Here is a 22,923-nt window from a genome sequence, read left to right as displayed (position 1 = left end):
TGAGGTCTGTGCTTAACCACACTTAATAGTCCTGAGAAGCCCACAGCCAGCAGTGAGCTCGCTCCTCGTCACAGGGCAGACGTGAGGGAAAGGAGGGACAAAACGGCTCAAAACGGCTCAAAACGACTCAAAACATCGACAGTGCGGCTCCAACAGCCCTCGGTGCGCCTCAGCCATCGCCACAGCGCCCTCACGGCCGGCCCGAGAGCGCCCGAAGCCGCCCGAGCCCGGCCGAGGCCCCTCGCGCGCCGCTTCCGCCTCCCGCCCCGCCCCGCCCCGCGCCCCTCGCCCGAACCCAAAATGGCCGCCGGCGAGGCCCCCCCTTCCTAGCCTGGGCATCGCGCCCGACTCCAAGATGGTGGGCGGCGGAGGCCCCGTCGCAGCCACCCTAGCGGCTCAGCCCGGGCGCCGCTCCCGGATAGGCCGCGCCACGCCCCGCCCCTTGCTGCCCGCCGCTCCCATTGGCCGCGCCGCCAGCCAGCCCCCCTCTGATTGGCCGCCGAGGCGTCGCTCCCGCTCTGCCCGCTGCGGAGCTATTTTCCAGGCGGCGGCGGCGGTGGCGGGGGAGGGGAGGGGAAGGGAAGGGAGGAGAGGAGAGGAGGGGGCCCGGCCCGGCGGAGCGCACGGCGCGCGCCCAGCGGCTGCGGGACATGGCGGGGGCACGGCGCGGGGCTCAGCACCGCGGTACGTGGGGACGGGGCGGGGGTCGGGGACGGGGATCGGGGGACGGGGTGGCCGCCCCGGGGAGCTGCCGCTGCTGGGAGCCGGCGGGGGGCGCAGCGCGGGGCGGTGCTGCGGGGAACGGCCCCGTGGTGCTGGTGCTGGTGGTGCTGGTGCTGTGTCTCGGTGCTTGCAGGGAATCGCAGCCGCCCGGTCAGGGCATGCATGCGGGTGGGCAGCACGCAGGAGTTACGCTCCCTCTCCCCTGAAGACATCCAGGATGTTTCTCTTGTCTTTTTTTTTTTTTTTTTTTTTTCTGCTCTTCTAAAGCTCGCTGGAGTTTGATGAGGTTGTCCCTGCGGTTGTAACCCGGGGTTTTAGGCGGTGTGTGCACGGCCAAATCGTCCCACGGGGCACCCCTCGCCCTGGCCCTGCCGTGTCAGCCCTGTGGTGAAAAATGCAGTGCTTCTCCACCAGAGCTCACCCCCTTATTATGGTCTGTGTGGCTCCCTTTGCTTTGGTAAACGCACAGCTTTCCCCTCATAAATTACAACAACTCCAGGGTTATTCTTGTTGGTGGTGCTGTGGTATATTCCTACAAGAAGTAGGAATTCCTACAAGAAAGTGTTTTTTTAGGGTAAACGTAGTCCAAGGGAGCTGTTTGCATGGGGGTGACATGAATGGAAAGGGCTACCTGAGGTTGCGTTGTTGCAACCTTACTTAAAACTGAATTTGCACAGAAAAAGGCTGGCTCTCGTAGTAATTGACCTGTCTCCTCCAGAAGGCAGCGAGCTAAGCATGTGCGTTGGATGTCAAGTTGAGAGGGAAAATCCCGAGAGTTTCCTTGTGGCTTTAAACTGTTGTGCAGGAGGCTGCAGGCTGCGTTATCACGGCCATCCGAATATTCACATGCGTCGGGTACATCTGGGTGTTCTGTTTCAGATAAGAGTTCTTAATCATAAAATCTTTTGTGTGGTTATTTTGCTTAAACTTCAGTCTCTTAGAGGCGAGCGATTGCATTTCAGGGTGCTTTCTTTATAATCTTATTAATATCGTATTAGGTAGGGCCCAGTTGGTGGACCCTTTAGCGTGGACTTGTTTAGAGAATCGGTGTCGTAATGTGGCTTCCTAGAAATGCTTTTGTTTTTGTTAAGGAATTACAGACTGAGGGTGTGATTCCTACCTTCCTTTCACGTAAACCCTTCAGCGAGGGATGCTGCTCCAAGATCACTCTTACCAAAGAACCTTTTTAGTCCCTTTCCTCCCCGCAAAGTGTGTTTGTGCATGGCCGAGGCAGCATCCAGAGGAATCTGGAGGCTGGCTCACGTCTTGCATCGCCCAGGTTTGTGCTGTTAGAGGCCTCCTGCTGAAGCTGTTGGGCTGTGCTTGGCCTGGGTATAACCCTGTTACCTTATCAGACGCAGACTTTGGAGGTTGCGGTCGTGAGATACTGGCAGGAGGTAAGTAGCCACAGTGAACTGCTGAAAGGAGGCAGGTCTCCAAGTTAATAGCTGCTAATTCGTTTGGTTATTAACCTGCAAGCTAGGATGCTCAGGTGGACTTGATGTTAAAGCAAGAGCCTTAGCAGTGGGGTCTGTGTAAGGACAGATTCTCTCTGCTCTTTTTGTACATGAATAACTACGGCAGAATGAGTTAAATATCTTTTTAGGATGTGTTCTGAGTCAGTCTGAAGCAAACTGTAAAAAAAGAGTAAACAGGATGAGTTTGAGACCTGGTGGACTGAGCTGCTGAGATCTGTGCTGATTTTCCAGTTTGCCTAAATGTCTCGTGTCTACCCCAGTTTCAGAATTGCGTTAGCAATTAGTACAGTGAACTAGTAAATTCGGACAGCTGGGAGCATGCAGTAGCTTGACATGACTTCATCTGTATGAGAGCCCTGGAAAAATGGCTGCTTTAGTCCTTGGGGGAATAGCTAGAATTTCTCTTCTCTTACCCTGGTAATGGTGGCAGGTACATCGAAGAAAGAGAGCAGATGGAAGGGATTAGGAATCAACTGTGTTCAATTACAAATTAAAAAAAAAAATCTTTGCAACATGTGAAACCTGTCACTCTGTGACAAGGTTCTTGATAGATGGCTGTTCATCGTGTTAGATGTGGCAGGTCACGTTTCCCTGGTGGACAAATAATCCCAGGTGGTATGATGTGCATTTTTCTGGCCTCATTCACGGTGTTTGAAGCTAAGCAAGGGATGTATTTTAGTCTCATCAAAGGACAGTGATGAGTTTTGTTACTAGTTGTAAACCACCTCGTCCTGTGACAGCATGTTGCTAAATAGCTTGGTTTTCAGTAGAGACAAGATTCAGACAACTCTGTGCAACTTCCATGCAGCAGGTATATAATTCTTAAGGCTTAGTTAAAGTGGTGGCTTTATTTATTGCTACAGATAGCAAAAACAAACCTAAAAACTCAAAGGGGTACCTCTTTCTTTGCTAAACTATGCATGTCTGACCTGGTGAAACGAGGGAAAGACCTTCAGATGCTAGGGTTTCACCATGAACTCCTAAAATACTGATTCCTGGATCAGGCTGGATAGTGAGCTACTCCTTGAGTAGCTGTCAAAATAGCTCCTGTACTTGCCTCTGTTTCCCCAGGAGCTCCCTAGTGCCTTCAGCCTGAAGGGGAAGTTAGCACTTAGCATTTATGCTGTGGTATTTGTGCCCCGAGGCTTCACCAAGGCCACGGTGCCGGGTCGGGCTGGGCGCTATCTGGGTGCGCTGCGCCTCTTCTCCGTGCAGCTGTGCCCTGCGCCGTGTGGTGGTGCCTGCCTCGGTCAGAAAAAGGCTCCCATCGATGGTGTTGGGATACCAGGGATTTATCAGCTTCCCTGATGATGCTAACCTGTGCTTGGCACCAAGATGCAGTCGCTCCATGCTATTCAAAGTGCCCCAAAACGGTGTGTTTTTCTGTGGTTTAGCTGTTGGGCAGCTTATTTTAATCTTTGAGCTATATCTAGTTTAAAAATTGTATTTAAAGTTTAGCAAATGTATGCTATACCTTCTGGAGCCCTTATACTTTGTCAGCTCTATAAATTAACTCTGACACACTGAATATTTTTCACCAGCTAACGTAGCTGTTAGTTAAGTTAAATAAAGGAGAAAAGCCCACATGCTCTCTCCATGCATACAGCTGGACATCTCTCTTAAATTTTTCAACAAAAATGAAATTTTGATTGCTTTTTAAAGCTTCATGAATACACTAATTGGTGAATCATCTAATGTGCAGTTTAGTTTCAGGAAATATGTAATGGCTCACTAACTTCACGGTTACAAGATTATGCAGACCTTCTGAAAATCTCAGTAAGAAAATGTGTGCAGTGGTGGTGGCGGCTGATATTTTTGGCTGTGAGCGAGGTTGGCTAAAACTCAGTGTAGTTCTGCATCGTCTGCACTAGTTTAGATGGTAGAAAGCCCTTTGAAGAATTATCTGGAAGGAAAAAAGGGTAATCTTACAGGTTTATCTGCTCGTGGGGCCTTAGCCAGGTTTTGTTAGAGATTCGCAGTGAGGAACTTCTCCTGGATCTGTACCTAGTCCTGGATAACATGGTAGCTCGTGAAACCTTGCTTGCACTTTGGCACAGCTGTGGTTGGTGAGTTCTTCAGCCTTCGCGTTGGACAGCTGCAAGAGGCTCAAAGCCTGTCTGAAAGGCTGGGGCAAGGAGGGCAGACGGAGGCTGCCCGGAGAGGTAGCGCTTCTCGAGGGCGCTGGAGCATCTTCTGCGCACAGCCAGATGAGGTGCGTTCATATAGTCATATGGACTATATGGTTAGCACGTAGTCAGGTAACTATAGCATACGGTTAGCACGTAGTCAGGTAACACCCTGATGTGTTACCCCCCCCGAGGTGCTCAAACCGACAGCCTTCTCACACGAAAGCTTGGGTCTCCGCAGGAGGCGCTGAGGAATCGGGCGCTTCAGCGAGCTGCTTCCTTCCTCTGCTGCACCAAGAGGAAAGGTAAATTTGTGCTGCCTCAGGTTTCTTTGGTAGTTTTACTAACGCACGCTCTCATCTGTCCAAGATGCCTGAAACACTCTTAGCGTGTTGTTGTAGTGCAGGACCAGGCGTTGCAAGCCCTGATTTCACACGGGAGGAAGCTCTTGCTGTGCTGGGAAGTGCTTCACAAGTTTGTTTCTGAAAAGCGCGTGATGAAAACGAAAAGCGTACCTACAGAGGTGGAATTTAAAAGATCGCGTAAAAAATGTAAGTATCTTGGGAGCGATATAGAATAGGTTTCCTGCAGTGCTAAATCAGATGACGATTTTTGTTCCTGCTCAGCAGGGTTCTGGTAGTAATTCATCGGTCAGTGTGGTACCCGCTGAAATCCTTCGGGCCTCAGCACTGGAGGCCGGCCTGTCCTGTTAGCCCTGCATGTGAGGGACGCCGGGGCCGGGCACATGGCACCTTTTAAGCTTCTCTCAGCCAAAGGAACCCCACAAGGGCTGTGGCTGAAAGAATTAGTCTCTGTGAAGACTACAGTAAAACTGCTGGGGATCATCTCCTACAACGTTTGTCCTTCAGCAGCAGAGATGTAGGGCGCAGAGGCCGCCTGCGCTGGTTTGAGGTGATTTTTGTTGTGAAACTTGGCCAGCTAGGGATGACAGTGTTCATTAGGGCAGACCTGCGAGTCCCCTGCTTCTGGCAAAGAGCTTCAGCACCAGACCTCCCTCGCCAAGACTCCTCCAGCTTTTGGCGTGTCGAGCCCTATCTGCTTTTCTATCTGCGCACCCTCCCCGCCTCCCCCGGGGCCTTGGTTTTGCCGCGGGGCCTGCGAGGCAGTTTGATTTATGGACTGACTTGCTCATGGAAAAAGTACCCTGCTGCTGAGCTTTGTTTTTGGAGAGCTTTTAAATTTGACTGGCCTCTGTGGAGAAGGAAGTATTTTAATTGTTCCAGTCCTGCAGTCAGAGGGCTCTCGTGGATGAAGCGGCCGAGCAGGAGGCTGCAGGCTGGAGCTGAGGCTTTGGCCGGTAGCTTCGGGTGAGCTCTTAATGCTGCCTGGTCACTGTCCTGTTAGCTTAGTTCCTTAATTTTCACCGCTCTGACGGGGAATGGTGAATTACATACATCTTTTTAACATGTTAAGCCTCACTTGGATGGGAGAGGAATTCAATTAAATACACAAATAGCATCTAAAATTGGTGTGCAGTTTAATTACTTCAGATGTGCTGCATAAGTAGTGAAAAAAAGGCAATTTTGTCAAGACATATTTTTCATTTAAAATGTGCTCAGGAAGTCAAAATCTATTGTGCCTTACAGTAGTCCTCACTTCTGTTTCATTGGTTTTACTGCTCAGAAGGGGAAGGTGTTCATGTATTTTAAAGCCACCAAACAGTTTCTCCATTTTTTTTATTCAGCTGGTCCATTTACCCTGTGTAGGCAGGATGGCTGGGAGGAAGCTGTGATCAGGAGAGTGATGCTGCTGCCGCCACCCTCTTCCCGCCGCCAGGCTGTCCCTGTGAGTTCTCACCAGTCACTTCTACCCATTGGGCCACCTGATGCTCCTTAAAGCTTCAGCAGCAAGCATGAGCTCCTCTAATTTTTGCTCTATTTTTATTTATTTATTTTAATTGCAAGCCAAGGCCTTAATACTGATTGCAATAGTTCTGGGTAGATTTGGTTATAAAATGGATTTTAAACTAAAGGATCAGGTCAGCACTGTCTTTAAAAGTGTACATGGCGTATCTGCTGAAGCTCCTCCTAATTACCGTCCTTACGGTCTGGATGCTACGTTTAGCAAGGCAAGGAGTTTGACAGCAGGACCTCTGGTTCTTACGGATGTGAGACAAATTACATATCATAATTTAGACTGATGATTAGATTAAAAATACTGTTAATATTGTCTTGGAGAATTTTAAAGTAATACCTCATGGTTTGAAAGAATGTAGAGCTTAGTGATATGGTTTAGTGGAGGACTTGTTAGTGTTAGGTCAGAGATTGGACTCAATGATCTTGAGGTCTCTTCCAACCTAGAAATTCCGTGATTCTGTGATGTCAGGGATGTGACAGAAACATTTTACCAGCTCTTGTGTTTCTTGCTGGGCACGTGTTGGCCTGGTAAGTCTGCTTGTTAGTGCTTGCTGCTGTTGTTAGTTCATGGCATGGCTTGGCTGTCAACAAACCCCTGTCTTGAGTAAAAGCTGCCTTACGTCTCTAGAAACCGTCTGGGGTTATAACGTTGTGCTTGTTGGTTTCTGTTGATGTTTTAGCCATCTCGAGAATGTTTGAAGTAGGCTTTTGGAGAAAATCTGAATTTACTTTGGAAATCTAATGTAGTGTGCATTGCTAAAATTGGGTAGAAGTAGACTTTCTGATTCAGTCTGGCTTGGGGATGGAAAATAAATTTGTGTGCGTGTGTATATATATTGTTAGAGACATATATCATATTGTTCTTTATAATAAATATAATCTGGCACTTAGTCTTCCAGTATGACAATTTCAAAATAATTCATGTCTTTTGGTCTTCTGTGGTGTTCTCATGATTCAATTAACACTTTCTAAAGTTCCTTACTTACATCTACAAGGCGGTGTATATCCCACAGGTATTTTTATGTCCATTGAATTGTACTCTAGCAACTCTATTTGTTTGAATAAGCACAAGGATTCTTTGGGCTTGGCCTGATCTACTGTTTCTCTTTTCTGAAAGTAAAAGGAGGATCTGGGAATCTCAGCATTGTAAAAGTGCTGACATGGCTGTGCTGTCAGCAGGGAGAAGACTGCTTTGCCTTGTGAGTCTGGATTGACCAGTGTCAGTTCTCCTCTGCAGATGGTTTGGGTCTGTTGGGCTCTCGAATTTCGTGGGGTCTGGAGCATCTGCTTAGAGGATTTGAGCGTTGTGGTCAGTAGGGCTGTCAGGCCTACATGCATGTGATGAGGTGGTTTTGTTCCCTCAAATTCCTTTGGGTGTGAAGCAACGGTTAAAGAATTTTTAGTATTTTGGTCAGGAGTGTGACTAAAATTCAAAACAACCAAGTAATTGCACTCACCTGCTGCTCAAAGTTGGTTATGCAGATGAACGATGAGCACTGCAATGAGAGCAAGTTTTTTCTTTGGGCCTTGCTGCTTTGGCAGAACAGATACGGACTGCTTGGAGCCACGAGCAGAATAAGCAAGAGGTTAGGGGCCTTGAGGTCCACGCTGGTACAATAGTTTGTCTGAAAAAGTTGTCACCTTGTATTTTAAATGAATGTTTGGACATGGTATGGCATGTAGTTTTGGAGAAAGCATTTTTTTTCTACTGTCAGCTGTGAAAAGGTAAGGAATTCAGGCAAAACTGTCTTTCTGTTGGTTAAATTTTGTCTCTGGGGCTAGGTCTGGAAGCTAGTTTCTAGAGGCTACGTGTGTAGCCCAAAAGCCTGAAGTCTCCCTGGTTTTGTGCTTTGTTTGGTTCGTCCATCCCCAGATCTGTTGATCACTGTTGTACTTTTTTCTTTTCTGGTGAGAGCTGTTTTTTATTTTATTGTGACTAGTTTTAATCGTGGCTCTAAGAATGGAAAAATTTCTTCTTGACTCTCTGCATTTAACTGATATTGGGAAATCTTCGCTGGTAGTGAGCTCCAGAGGAACTTTACAGCCCTGTTTTCAACAATTCAGCTGGCTTATTTGGGGAGAAAATATATTCTTGCTGAGTGTCACAGATGACACCAGATAAGCTGACGATTTGCTGTTGTACCTCTTCTGTATATGGTTTGTAAGAAATAAATGCCTTTGGTCTTAGTCCTGGAAGTTCTTGCTTATAGGTTCCAAAGTTATGGTATGGGATCACATTTTGTTTCACTTATGCAAATAATTGCCTTGTTTGTCGGGGTAGCAGTAGAAACAAAGAAGCAAAAGATCCACGTAGCCCGTGAATTAATTCTAGGATGTTTTTAAAACTTCAGTCAAACAGGGGAGATGAATCAATTTTGCACCAGGCTCAGCTAATTGTCTTAATGCTCGCGAAGTTAACGTGGCATACCAACAGTATATCTGTGCATAGTTCAGGACTATGTCACCCCTGTGTTTGCTTTAAAGCCTGTAATAAGTGGAAAGAATCTCGATTTGCCAGTTTCATAATTGACAGAGGCAGGTATAATTTCACACGAGTTTCTTAATGGGACATCTGCGATGACATTTTCTGTTTTCCCAGGAAATACAGGCACTAAAATTTTTATTTTTTTTTCTCAGAATCCCAGATAACAGCAAGTAAGTGAACCCGAAAATTGTGGAGAAAAGATGGTTATGACGTAAGGAGTTAACATGCTGTTCAGCTGTATCTCACAATTTGTTCACTTCTACGAAATTTCAGAAAATTATATTCCATGTTGTGCTCTATCTGACAAATGTTTGATGCAGCAAAGATCTAAAACGAAGTAGTTTTGCCCTTGCTGTGCAGTACGAACCCAGAAAGAGGTTACTTGTGGTCAGGGTACACGTTCAGTTTTTTCCTGTAAACTCCCTGCTCCTATCTCATTTTGTGAGATCTCACAAATGTTGGGCTTAGTTCGTTCTGTTACTCACAGACTTGCTTTTCTTGGTGCTGTGAAGTTATAGCTTTAATGCCAAAAAATCTACTTTGCAATTTAATTTTGGCTGACTTGATGAGGGTCAGTAATTATAGTTACTGCTTCCAGCAAGTTGAGTTTTTCCAGCAGTCTTTCTATGAAGAATGTGGCTGTGGATTAATGGAACAAAAAATTGAGTCAAAACCTGTTTTTTTCTGCCAAAGTTGAACATAAGAGTAGGTGCTAGTAAGGCTTTCAAAACTGTTACCTAGTTAATTTGCAGATCTACGGTGAGCTGGTGCTCCAGGAAGTGTAAAACTGATTTAATTTAGTGAGAAAGTTATTAGGGTACAGCTCTGTTTTTTAAAACAAAACTCACAGCAATTTTGTGGAAGTTTTTAAACTCTTTGAGACCGATCGCTGTTGAAGCACTTTCAGAGCTTGCTGCCTCCGTGCTTCCTGCCAAGAGCGAGGCTGTCATCTGGAAAGCATGGGACTCTGTCTTTTTTCAAGCTCTTCTGAACTGGGAGAGGACGGTAGGTTGGGGATTGTTGGTGTCAGAATATGCTGCCGACACAGGTCACTCACCGAACAGGATTCCTCCTGTTCTGCCGTGGTAATTCACACACGGGGCTGAGCATCGCGGAGGGGCTGAGCAGGCAGCATCCTGACTGCTGAGCAGTGCACAAAAATACCCAGCTGGTGCCTGGCCTGGAGCATCCTTATTTCATGCAGTTTTGTTAATCTCGGTGAGATTTCCTAGTGCTCAGTGCTCGCTCGTTACAAAACACTTGGTACTGGTGTAAGGAATGATGTGGAGGGACCCTCACGGGTCCCTTACAGCAGGGATTATAGGGGGGTTACAGATGTTTAATGGAAGTGATTGTACCTCAGAGTCTGAGGCTTGGGGAAACTTTGGTGTGATCCCTTAGAGGTTATTGCTAACAGATAAATCTGTTAAAAGAAGGCTCTGATCCCAAACAACCAAGCCTGTATCCCCAGGAACGGTTTTCCAGGCTAAGGTGTGTTGTGAATGGCTTACGAACCTCTCCCAGGAGGTACTTAGGGATAAATCCCTGGCTCAGAGGGCTCATACCCGAATCCTGGGACGAGTAGCTGGGTGTGGGTAGTTAAATGTAATCTCTCGCTGCCTCTATGCAGGAGCCAGCCCTGGGGGTCAAATAAATGCGTGCAGAAGACTGCTCATCAAATGGGTTTGCAAAAAACAGCAAAACCAGCAAACCAGCCTGCTGCTATTTGGAGGAGGGTCTGACTGTGGACCAGATGTAGCTATATTCAGCAGTATCCCAGTTTAGGCTGGCTGCAAGTAGTGCTCTTCTCTCTTTCCATCATATTTCAGCTGGCTGAAATTGTCCCAAAGTGGAAGGTCGAGCAGTGGTATGTGAGGTAAGCAGGCAGGGGCCGCGGCTGGTCCTGTCTTCATTTCGGTGTGAAGTTCAGCGGGATGCCCAGCACTGCCTGGCAGAGGGGCAGGAGAGTGAAGAAGAAGCTCTGAGTGAAGAAGGAGAGTGAAGAACCTCTTTGGGCATTGCCTTTTCTTGCTGCTGCATCGGGGGTTAGTGTCACCGGATCGTTTGTCCCTATAAGCAGACAACCAGTGGAGTGTTCAGAGGGGAAGATGACTGCTTTCTGTGCGTCTGCTGGATCGTCCCGTTGTGTCTGACCGAGCCCGACGCTGGTGGTTACAGGTAAAGGAAGGTAACGCCGGCTGGGGCAGCCGTGGCTCTGCATGGCTGACGTGCTTGGTTTCGTGGCACAGCTGCGATCTCCCGCAGCACAGCGTGTTGCTAGGTGAGCGAGAACGGGAGCTCCTACGTGAGTCATCGGTCCCACCGGTGTGCTTCCTCCAGCTCCCGTTTCCATAGATAATAGGAAGCCTTGGACAGTTGTTTTTTTTTTTTTAAGAGGTGCTGCGTTCGGTTGTTTATAACATTGCTGAGCTGTAATCTTTTGGACTGAAACGCCTGATGCCTTTTCTTTGCCTTGGGTTTAAGTTTGTTTAAAGCGTTCAGCCAAAATTCTTCGTCTGTTTTCAGAAACCGAAGGAGAATAATTGTGCCTTTTTTATGGCGATCTCTTTGAAATATCGTAGCGCACCTCTGAACTGGAACATGTACTTGAAATTTGTCAGCGGGTAACCTCTGGCAGAGAGGTAATGTTTTAATTTTATATGAAGATCTGCCAAAACTGAGCCAATTCTCCTTTTGAAAATTTTTGCTCTGGACATGCCAGCGTTTCTCTGCGGAATTCCTCGGAGGCTGCCTGCAGTCTGCGTGCTCAGCAGGATTTGCCTTTCAAGTGCCCCTCTGGACCTCAGCGAGCTGTGCGGAGCCTGGGAGCCAGAGCTGTAAGGAAGGAGCGGGTCCCCCAAGTTCAGTGAGGGGTGGGGATGCGGTAATGCCACAAAGCAGGGAGGAAAATCTCCTCGGGACAGACCTGGCATGCAGCAGCTCCGGAATCAGGCCTTGTCTCTCCTCCTTTTTTCTCTCGTCAGCTGCCCAGGACCTGCAGACCCCAGCTGGTGCCCTACAGCGATGGTTTCATCCAGCGTGGGGCACGGATCCCAGCATGTGGTGCAGCTGAGCACGGCAAGGATGTTGCTCCTCTTGCTGATGAGCATCTGGGGCTCGTAGCGAGTGCGCTCAATCACTTCCTAAGACTGGGGTGAACACATTTGGTCGGTACTGGTTGCTGACAGTCATCCGAAAAAGCTCCGTCCTGATTCATTACAGATCTTACAGATCCCGGATAAAATCTGGGAAGGCTACTGAGACGATGAACCTAAAGGTTTTTTCCTTCAGGGATTTCAAATTGGACCACGTTTGGCTGTACTTCTGCAAGGATGTCAGAAGATACTCCTCACAGAGTCCATGCTTACTAAGTTTAAAACGTGAGGAGGTGGGTTTTTCTGTTTTTGTTTTTAAATGGGTGAAATGTAACTTTTTGGGACATTTTTTTCCTGGAATAGCTTCAGCTTTGAAAGGCTATTTTTGGTAGCTGCCCACGCTGAAAAATTCAGACCAAATGGGTAAGCTGTGGTAAGCCTGTGAACATGGCCTGATAATAGGAAGCAGTAGGTGACAGTGGTTTAAAAATAAAGAAGGCCGAATTTCGAAGACGTATCCCTCTTGTTGGAAACAAGGCTGTAAGCCCACTGAGGAGGCTGAATTCCTCCGGTGCTTTTGAGGTGGCTGGTTCATCCTTTAAGATGGCATTGCTTGTGGATAATGTATAGGATAAAGTAGCTTTTTTTTTTCTTTTTTTTTTTTTTTTTTTTCAGTTCTTCAGACCCTTGAACTTTAATGGCCTGGGAGGAGTTCAAGCTGTGGCTAATCACAGGCCTTCCAGGAAAACTTCTTCCTTTTCCTCCGCTAATGAGGAGGGATAATTTGGCAGTTGTCATTCTTGTGATCACCCTGCTTGCTTTCCACCAGGATTTCCTGGCCCCTCTGTGATGGTGGCTAAATGTAGAAACTGTCACATGTTTTCTCACTGTATCGTTGGGAGATTTGTGTTTTCTAATTCAAGAACCAAATTCCTCTCATCATGGAGGACGCTTAAGGAGCGTAGCTTCCTGAAATAATTTATTGAACAGGTTTTGCTTGTTTTCTTGGAAAAGCTTATGCAGGGTGTTTGGTGTTTTAAGTAACATTGAGCTGCCCTTTTGCAAAAACAAAGAGGAGAAATAGTTTTGTATTTAATGGTAAGAGTTGCATGGCTCTTGGATCCTGTAAAACGTACAGTATTTTGTTAGGGAAGTCTTAGTTTTTAAGGCTTCATGTTATCTTTTTGTTACACAGTTGTAGCTTTGATTGTAGCTTTTGACATATAGCTTTTGATTGTAGCTTTGATTGTAGCTTTTGACATGCGGGGCAGTAGTTTATCTTCTCAACTCGGTGTGGTGAAATAGCGTCACTCACTCACGTTGTGGTTTTTTGTTGTTTGTCTTTTGGCAATGCTTGCTCTGTCAAGTTCATCATCTGGGAATCACTGTTTGGTTTAGGTTTGCTCGGTTTTATGCGGTGCTGCAAGCTTTCTGCATGAAATGCTTGCTCTTAAATCATTCATACAAGTGAATCTCTGCTTTTATAAGCCTGATTAAGGGGAAAAAAGGTTAAGTTTTACTATTCTTGTGCAGTTGGTAGGGCTGTTGCAAAGATTCACTTTCCTAGTCTGTTCCTTTGCATCTTGGAGTTCCTGCAGCCTCTAACTTAACACTTACCCTTATCAGCCCTGAGACCATAGATACTTGTTCACCTCCCAATACTGAATGAGCTGTTAAATGTGGTGGGGATTGGACTGGCATTGCAGGTTAGCGAGTTGGCCTTTTGCAGCTGAGCATCTCTTACGGATTAATGGAAGGGCACAGCAGTGAGCCAGTGGGTTCCTGGCCTATGACTAGGTCTTGGAGCAACAGCATGAGCGATCCTCAGTGAAAACTCCAGGCAACTTTAGGATTAGATAGATGACATCAAAAAGTAGAGCACTTCCATCTTATCTTCAGAAGAAGGTAGGAGCTAATCAAACACACACATACCTCTTTCTTAGAAAGCTCTCACCGTGCGGGAAGAGATGGCATGCTCAGTTAACATGCGCCCGTGCTTCTTTGCCAGAATACATGCTTTATTCACATCGTTCTGATGTAACTGATTGTGTTATGTAAGGCCAAGGAGAAAGGCATAGCCACACCTTGACAAGAGTTATCACCTCTTTGTCATCTTGTTATGACAAATCCAGCTGCTTAAAGATAACCTAGTAACATAATATTTAAGTTAATGCTGCAGTTCCAATGGATTGATGCTTTTAAGAGAGACCTCGTTTTTTTACCAGTGACTGCTCAGCCTCTGATGCATACTCTGTGCATAGTGATAGCCTTATGTTTTGGCAACAGCAGGAATTAGGTTTTCTGCTTGAAGCTTTTATGGTGCACCCTGATATTTGGCCATACTCGTGCTTTGAATTGTGAGCATCCAGTGCCTGTTCTGCATGGCACAAGAAGAGAGTAACATTCTCTTTTTTTTTTTTTTTTAATTTAATGACACAGAAGTCGTCTTACTCTTGAGTGCAAACTCATTAAAGTTGTCTTTGTGTAAAGGCCCAGATCACAAAAGGAGAGCAAGCACTGCAAAGAGCTGCATTCTTTGCTTTGCTGTCACTGAGAAACGTTTTGTTGTTGTTAGAGCAGTAGCTTGAAACTTAGTGGTTTGTGATCTCCTTGCATTGAGCCTTTTTCTTTTAAAGATTGCTAAAGGATCTTTTAATTACCACTCTTTCACATCACTATCAGTTAAAGGAATAATGCTTTTATAGGTCAATTAAAAACAAAGGGGCTTGCTCCCTGGCTGTTAGGGTGAGTTTGACCTAGTGGCACCCGTGTTTCATGGCCATCAAGAGGTTCCACTACAACCTCTTGTTTTCACCAACTGCAGAATTCTGCAGTAACACTTTTGGACTGAAACATCTTTCATACAAAGACTACGTCCAATTACTGGCACTTCCAAATCTCTAGTTAGTTAGGTTATGGAAATATTCACCCTACTGTACATGGTTGGAATTCGTGACTAGCTAAAGTAAAACTATTCAAATGTGAAACCAAAGCACTTAAATTAGTTCTGACTTCAAATATTTACACTTAAAATATCTTGAGCAAATAATGAAAATCTTTGGTGTTCATGCAACGTATGTATAGGTCATGTATACATGCACTTATGTATGTGTATATATAATTAGATACTTGTTGGGTCAGTAATGTAAAACTGGTAAAGCTAACTGATACATTTTTTCCCTTATTTGTAAGAAAAATCTCTTAAACTCAGGGGCTGGACCTGTAAGGATAATGCTTCAACTTTTTTTTTTTTTTTTTTATGCTTAAGCTATAAAAACATGAAAATATTAAGGGCAGCATTCAGTGAATTAGAAGCTTTTTGCAAATCACAATATCATACGTGATGAAAATCAAAGCGCGTTCAAAGTGTCTTTCCGCACGTCTGGAGGTCCCGCTTGAAGTTGTTCATGCAGTCTGCTTTCAGCTAGCATCCAGAATGCTTGGTTTTTAAACTTTTTTCCTCCTTAAAGATGCACTACAATTTGCTTTGTGCTGAGAACTGCCATCGCACATGCTTCGTATGTCCATTCTTCTGGCGTCTGAGCCTGTAATTTCAAAGTTGTCATAATACACTTCAGCTGGCTCTCGTTGGCGATTGAAAACCTTAATTTCAGCTCCGTGCCAACGTCGTGCTAGTGTTGGTGTTGCAGTTGCTGTGCCGTGGCGAGGTGGGGTGGGCACAGTTCCCCGTACCCAGCCGCAAAGCAGGGGCTCCTTTCGGCTCCGTTCAGCCGGCAGCTTGCAGGGAGCGTGGTTCTGATAGCTCTGGCTGGCTGTGGCCTAGGATGAAGTTGCCTGGGGATCAAAGTGAACGCATGAAACAGGCTAGAGCTGCTGGCAGCCTTCCAGCCGCTGCTCTTCCTTTGCAGGGTTTGTATTCTTTTACCTTCCCCTGCCCGGCCTGGGGAGCCAGGTGCTTGCTGCCAATTAGTCTTGTCAAGACAGCCCAGAGCTTCTCCTGACAAGCCTGACTGCTGACAGCAGCTGTGGGGTAGTCCTGAGCAGGATTTTAACTCCTAGCTTGCCACGTGTCTGCAGGTTAAAGCCACAGGTTTCCTTCTGCGCTTACCCAGACACGCTTCTATGTTATGAAAGCATGCTTTATATGGGAACTGATGGGAGAGAACTGGTGACGCAAGGATTTACTCCTGAACTTCTCCCCCAGGAGAAGGCAGGGTGGGAGCTGGATCATTTTGAAGGTCACTTTGCAGATTGTGGATGCTATCAGAGCTGCCCATCCTTGGCCACCTTTCCGCTTGACGCACGGCACGGCTGTGGCTAGATAAGAGACCGGCCTGGTCCAGTGCTTCCCTCCTCCTTGCTGGAAATTTAATTTCTTCAGTATCACAGTGGCACAATGGACCGACTTAGTGGCTCTATGTTAATACAGCTGTACCATAAATTGCAGCTAAATTTTCATATTTCTTAAACCCATCAAGCCATTCATGCTGCTGCCTTTGCAGCTCATTTTTAGTCATAGATCTCTCCTGAGTTTTCTTGTTGTCTTTTACACGTGCATGTGACCTTGCTACTATCTAGTGCTTTGTTCCATTAATGTTGGCAGTGAACAAAAAATACAGATGCTACCCGTAAAGCCTCGGTGGGTATGGGCTTCTTGCAGCACAAATGGCAAACTTATGAACTGAACATCTCATCGTGAGAGAGGTGTTTTGTTTTTTAAGTGCATGTAGCAGCATTCAGTTTTCGGTATAACACTGACTTTTGTTTTAGGAAATAGGCCCTGATTTCTCAAGAATTGCAAAGCCATCACTCTCTTCACTTATGTTTGCAGAAACCTTTGAACTTTTTGGTCCATTTCACTCAAATTTGAAAAGAGGGCAGTGTTCCTAATAAGCCTTCCAAATTACACGAATATCAATACTGTTTTTCCTACGTAGTCACTGTTGTAGGTGCATCACTAGAGAAAGACAAATCAAACTTTTAAATCAATTTGTGATGCAGCAGCCAGCTAGTTACTATTAGGCAGTATGGTCTTTTACAGGGTCAGCTAGAAAGGGAACATGGGAAGCAGCTGGGTGCATGAAGAGCTGCGTAAAGGAGATGGTTATTGGGGGGGTGGTAAAGGTACTGTGACGAGAGACAGTAGGCAGGCTGCTGGGGTCTTGAAAAATGTAGGACATTGAGAGGAATAAGAAATAAGACTGAAAGAGTATAAATGGACCCCAGAACAGAGAAGCTATCTGCAAGATGGCTGATTTGCAATGAAAATGCTCTATTTACAAAATACCTTAACTTGGCAGTTTCTACTGAGCTAGTCAGGGATGTGTGCTATGAGACTGACCCATCTTTTCAACTTCGCTTCCCATTTCCTTGGCTTTAGAGAGGCACAGCTATTAAGATAGGCTTTTCCGCAACTCGTAATGCCCTGGAATTACATACAAATAAGCATCAGATGATGATTGATATCAGTTTGAGACCTGTTTGTGTTTTAGAACTTGACAGAGGAGAGCATGCTTTGTTAGCATTTATAAAAGTGGGAACAAATTTTGCCCTGCTGGGGAAGAGGTCCGTAACCTTTTCTAAGAAAGCTCCTAATGGCTTTTGCAGGGGTCATCAGAGGGCTGCCGTGCTTAGCTTGAACACCGCCTGGAACAATTCTGCCCACGTTTTGAAAACAAACCACCAATTATACATACGTGTGTGTGTGTTCAGGAATACTTCGACGTAGCAGTAGAGAAAGCATTATTTCAGTGAGTCACCTGGAGTTCCCTTCTCTAGCAGATACCTTCCTTTACCAACTTAATGCTTTTTCCATTTCTTTTACAACTGATAAGGTGACATTATGCTGTTTCCTACTTACGGTGTGTGGAGGTCATTTAAAGGAAACTGTTTCCTTTTAATGTTGCTCGTTTGGATTTTTGTTATGGTGAGTGGCCATCAGGTTACTGCCTAAGTGATGTGAGGGTGTCTTTACTTGGAGCCGTGGGTATTCTCAGTAGATGAGTGCAGCATTACTTCTTCCTTAACACCTGAAGCTTCTGCTTGCAGTGCCTAGTTCTGTGATCCTCGTGTAATTACTTTGCTCATCAGAGTTGTATTATTATCTGCTAGGCTTGTATAAGTACAGGAAAAAGTACTTCGGAAACAAGCTTCTGTCTATTTTGGTGCAGTGTTGTTCACATGCTGTTCTTCCATTCATGCTTTTCTCTTTTAGGAATTTTGGATCTCATGAAGAGAAGGGAAGTGGATGGCAGCTGTACAGTGTTTTATAATCTAACACGTGAACACATGCAGTCCTGACACTGTCTTTCTGAACCCCAAAGCCTAACAAGGGGATACAAGGACTTATCCCTCCCACCATTGAAAAAATCTCAAAGCAGGATTTCTGAACTGAAGTTACCACGTGTGTAGCTGCTTGGAAAGAAAGTGGCAGAACATCAGCTATGCAAGCTGAGAGTGCTTTTTGCTCATTGTGAACCTGCACCAAGGAGGGGGAGGATATTACTGCTTACTTTCAGGTTGAAACAATGGCAAATACCATAATTTTTCTTTCACTTGACACTGCCAAGTTAAGTCCTTGAAACTTGTAGCTTTCAGTGTGCTTTAGCGGGCTGCAGAGTGTTTTGTGTTCCAAATAAACCTGGTCAGTGGCTGAACTTTCAACCTGAGTGTTCAGAGAAGTCGCTCAAATACAGTCCTCATCTTTGCAACCAGAGCCCCATGTCTGATGAAGATACAGACGTCAGGTGAAACCTCTTTTCAAAGTACCCATCTCATCTGTTAATAGCGGGGACAGAATGAACCAGAGCAGCTGTGGAAGGAAGCAGACTTGCCCTGGCTGTTACTTCCCCTCTCCTCATCCGCACCTCCCTTGCATTAACACGAATGTTTATAAAGAAGTCAAAAAAAAAATAAATAAAAAATGGCATCAATGATTGAGACTTTTTCTGATAATTAGTTTTAGTCTGGATCAGTTCCTTGAGCTGGCTGGCTGAGCAGCTGCACGGTGTACAGACCATGTCCTGTACCAGCACGTGTGGCCAGGAGGGGGCTGCTGCCATTTCTTCTGGGTGCAGTGCTGCCTTGGTGTGGTGTTGGAATTGTAGCTTGATATCCTTTACCTTTTTGGGCATAGTGGCTGTCTCTGGTCGGGGAATTTGGACCTTCAGATCATTCTCCCTACACCACTGCGCTTTGAACTAACCAGAGCCTGCAGCTAACTTACTCTTTTTTTTAATAAACGTTTCTAGGATTTCAGCAGCAATTCATTATTTCTGAAACGTGCATTGGAAGGGAGGAAATTGCTTCATGATCCTTAGCATTGCCTTTTCTCCCTTACTCACGTGGGTTCCTTCAGAGGGTAGGAGCTGGCCAGCCCTCCTCATGTTTTGGCTGAGTAAGGCTGGGGAGTGCTGCTGTGAGCAGCCCTGTCCCTGCGGCTGGGGGAGCACAGCCCATAGCAGGTGCTGGGCAGTATGAGAATAGGGCACTAACCACCTCAGCAAGCGTGCCATGGTGCAGGAGGGCAACGTCTTCTTTAATGGGGTCTCTCATCCTTGTGGGGTGAATTTTGACTCGTAGGAGTTGTCTGTCTCCGTTCTCTTCCAATGTTTTATGTTCTTGTTGTCTTTCAATGTGTTGAAACTGTTATAAGGTGAAAATAGCAAACCAGAGAATTTGGTAGGCTCTTGTTTTTGAAATAAGCACCTTTTTAAGGTGTCCTACATCACATTGTGTTATGACTTCTGTGAAGATGGTACATTTTTAGGAGTTATTTTGAATGTAACTTACTGTATCATCTATTTTTCAAATGAAGTAACGCTGTGAGATTGAGACAAGCACATTGCCTCTAGGACACAGCCCAGCTGGCGCGCAGAGTGGCCCCAGCTCTAGCTGGATGCTGCGACACTTCTGGGAAGAACAGCCCGAGTTTTCACTGTAACCTGTTGGTATGAGGCGCTTAAGTGCTATTAAACTAATGGCTTGCCTACCTTTTTTTTAGTTTCATCATTTATCCACCCAAAATAGTTGGATATGGTGCTCCTACAAACTTCCTGGCTTTCGATGAGTCTCTGAACTGGTTGCAAGAGGGGATATAGTGTCACTGCATCTGTAATCCCTTCTGAGTGCTTACTACCTGTTATTTTTAAGATAACTTATGCCAGTTTAAGGGAGACAATTTATTTTTAGTTGGAAGGGGATTGTTTTGGAAATGTTAGTATAACTTTTTCTGAGAAAACTTACCAAGTGATGAATTCACTTTGTGGATTTTGATGGGATTAAGTTTATTTTTTGTTCAGGCTAAAATAACCTTTTCCAAAGATAACTTTCTCAGGCAGTGCTCCTTTGGAAGACCAGGATGGCTTTAGGGCCAGTTCAGAAATAATTTGTATTTTGTCGACCTCAGCGCTGCCACAAGAAACCCGTGAAACCGCGAGTCTGTTGCGTGTTGATTTAAACCAGTTTGAAATTACTAGATGGAATACCAAATACCTTAAGAATGACTCAAGTTGCATTCTAACACATGATTGAGAGGTTTAACCGAGACAGTCACCCAAATTCAGGAAGCTGTTTTCCATTAGCAAAGGATGGCTCCTGAAGCAACCAGTGCCTCGCGCAGGCAGCGCCTGGAGCAGGCCGCTCCGGCTGGCACCGAGCGATGGCAGCGGCACAAGGGCTTAAACTAGGAACCGTATGTACAGCATGAAACTTCAAGATCAGCCTCCCTGTACTTTTAAGGTTTTTAACGAGCTAAGAGGTCAGTGTGCGTCCCCCCGTGCCACGGGTGCTCAGTGAAATGGCTTTGCTTGGAATGTGGGTATGTCCTGCTAGGCCTGGCTGATGCCACGGTTTAGCTAAGGCTTTGCTGAGAACTGTACGGCCCGTATTGTAGGGCTTTACTTCTGTTTGCTCTTTCAAGGCCTTGCTCTGAATCAGCTCTACTAGTTTGTAGTGGCTGAGCTATTGCAGACTTGCTGGAAAAATACAGGGGGTGGGAGGGGAATGTGTATGAACTTCATTGTTGCGAAAAGAACTTCACCTTTGGCTTAATCTTAGTTTTGTACTTGTAACTCTGCTCTCTGGAAAGCTTATTTTTATGGATTTTTTATTTTTTTTTTTGACAGTATTCACCAGCCTCATTTCAAAAGCGTTTAATCAATCTTAGTGCTTCCATAGGTGAATGGAAGCTAATAATGTGTGGTACTGTTCTGACATTACTCTGAAGTTTCTGCTGAGGAGCATTAACTTCTGTATCCATGTAGTAACGATCAAGCCTGTAGTTTTTATTTCAGTAAATATGTCATGTTCAAGTATGCTAATACTTAAATGCAGAATGGAGAGAAGAATAACTCATCAGTGTGTTAACTCTTCCTGCTGTCCTAGGCTTGGTTCTGGTGTGCAGAAGCAAACTATTTTCTCTGTCCTGTTCCTGCTAGACTTGACAGTGGCATGAGCATACTGTGCTAAAATCCCCTAATGCCTCTTGGATTTCTGAAAAACAATACGATCATTATTTTAGGGAAGCGCTGACCTACTCTTTTACTAAAGAACTTGCCTTGCATTCCACGTACTTTCCCCTTTTTAGAATCACGGTTCGTATTCCTCTTGCTTCACAATCACGTAACATCCTTGTGGCAAGTATAGCAGTTGCTTACCTGGAAAAGTAATATTAGAAAAGTATATTTTTAGCTGCCTTTTGATGTGATGTAGCAGCTGGAAACAAGGAGGGGAGGCAGTATGTGGGGATCTGACAGCACTGCCAGCCACAACATGGGAACCACTGCTTTGGACTTGAAACCAAAATGTGGGGAAACCATTTTTACAGGCTGGAGTGTGCCCACTGCGTCTGGCACTGCAGTGATCCAGGTGTTGTGACTTTGCTTTTATTTCTTAAGCTTTGTTTGAGGGTCCTCCCCAGGCTTCTATCTGACAAACGTGGTTAATGGATGAAAAAAGTTCTGTGAAGCCTTTTATTGGCACTTGTATACTTATTTATGCTTTATTGTAAGCAGGCAGTTCGTGCACACATGGAAAGCATAATTAGTGAAATGTCCCTTTAATACATCGACAGATCGTAAGTATCAAATTGAAAAGTTACTCAAACAACTAACAAAAATACCGTTTTTTCTTTTTGTAGTAATCATGTCCACAACTGAGAGAAGGCATCTAGCAAGTTCATGTTGAGGTATTTTCTCAAGTCAAGACACAGCAGTGGCTCATGCTTTTCTGGGTAAGAATGCTCTTGACTATGACAAAGTAATTGACCTTTTAAATTTAACTTTCAAAAAATAGTTTGTTAAGCCAATATGGTGGGGATTTTGTGGATGGATGGATTTTATTTTATTTTTTTGAGTTTTTGTTTGTTTTGGGAAGTTGTGGGCACGTATAAAGGACTTCGAACCCATCCAATAGCCTGAAGGCATTTTAGACTAATAGTGCGAAGGAAGAGCAATAGTGAGCAATAGTGAATAATGTATGACTGGTCAGAAGAGCAATTCTGAGTCATTGTCACAAACATATGTATAGTTCCTAGCCTTCTTTCCCAAGGGAAGGGAGATTATATATTGTCTCTTCATTTTCGCTTCCCAAAACTTCAAAATTTGTTGGCTGGCTTCAGCTGAATTATGACAACGGGTTAGTAGGTGTCACAAAGATAAATTTATATATCTTGGTGGCTTGAAAGAAGAAGAAATGGAGAATGTGAGAGAAAAGTGGGTAGAACTTAACCTTATATATACGGTGTTGACAGGCAGACACATCAAACGTATGCTGCTTCTGCGTAAGTGTGGATAATCTGAGAGACTCCACAAGCAGCTCTGATTATTGTGATGGCATGATAGGTGCTTGTGTAGTTCCTACAAATCTGTACATGGTCTGGTGTAATTAGTTCTGCTGCTCTTAAAACTCCTCCAGTCTTCCAGCTTGGTCCAGACCACTCCAGAAAAAAATAATGTAGCAGTTTGTTAAATTAGGAGGATGTTCCTCACTCGTGCTTACACACTTTCACTTTTAACATATGCACAGAACTCTGTAGAGTCTGCTACATGTAAGACTTCCTGTCTTAGCTAGTTTTTCTCTATCTAAAAGTTACTTGAAAAAGTGTCTTCCTTCTTAACAGCCGCTTGGGTTTTATTCAGATTATCATCAGCACTGTGTTCTAGGTAACTTGCACCAGCA

The 22,923-nt window shown here is 45.1% G+C and overlaps 1 protein-coding gene across 7 annotated transcripts in view; it reads left to right on the top strand.

The window, feature by feature from the left end:
- The first annotated feature begins 595 nt into the window (after positions 1-595).
- SOCS5 (suppressor of cytokine signaling 5) overlaps positions 596-22,923 on the top strand; it is a 33,160-nt gene continuing 10,832 nt past the window's right edge. The window contains exons 1-4 of one of the 7 annotated variants that reach the window (XM_082756293.1): positions 4,767-4,878; positions 6,033-6,133; positions 17,960-18,491; positions 21,884-21,976. The gene's annotated coding sequence lies outside the window, so the exon portion shown is untranslated. Of the gene's footprint in view, positions 685-2,000; positions 2,121-4,766; positions 4,879-6,032; positions 6,134-12,058; positions 12,078-17,478; positions 17,496-17,959; positions 18,492-21,883; positions 21,977-22,923 lie in introns of those variants that run through there. The other 6 variants (XM_082756292.1, XM_082756294.1, XM_082756291.1 and 3 more) reach the window with 6 other exon arrangements.

Source organism: Aythya marila (genome assembly GCF_965140915.1).
Source record: "Aythya marila genome assembly, chromosome: 3".
Taxonomy (NCBI): domain Eukaryota; kingdom Metazoa; phylum Chordata; class Aves; order Anseriformes; family Anatidae; genus Aythya; species Aythya marila.
Note: the sequence above shows the minus strand (reverse complement) of the source record. Positions and strands in the feature narration are given on the sequence as shown.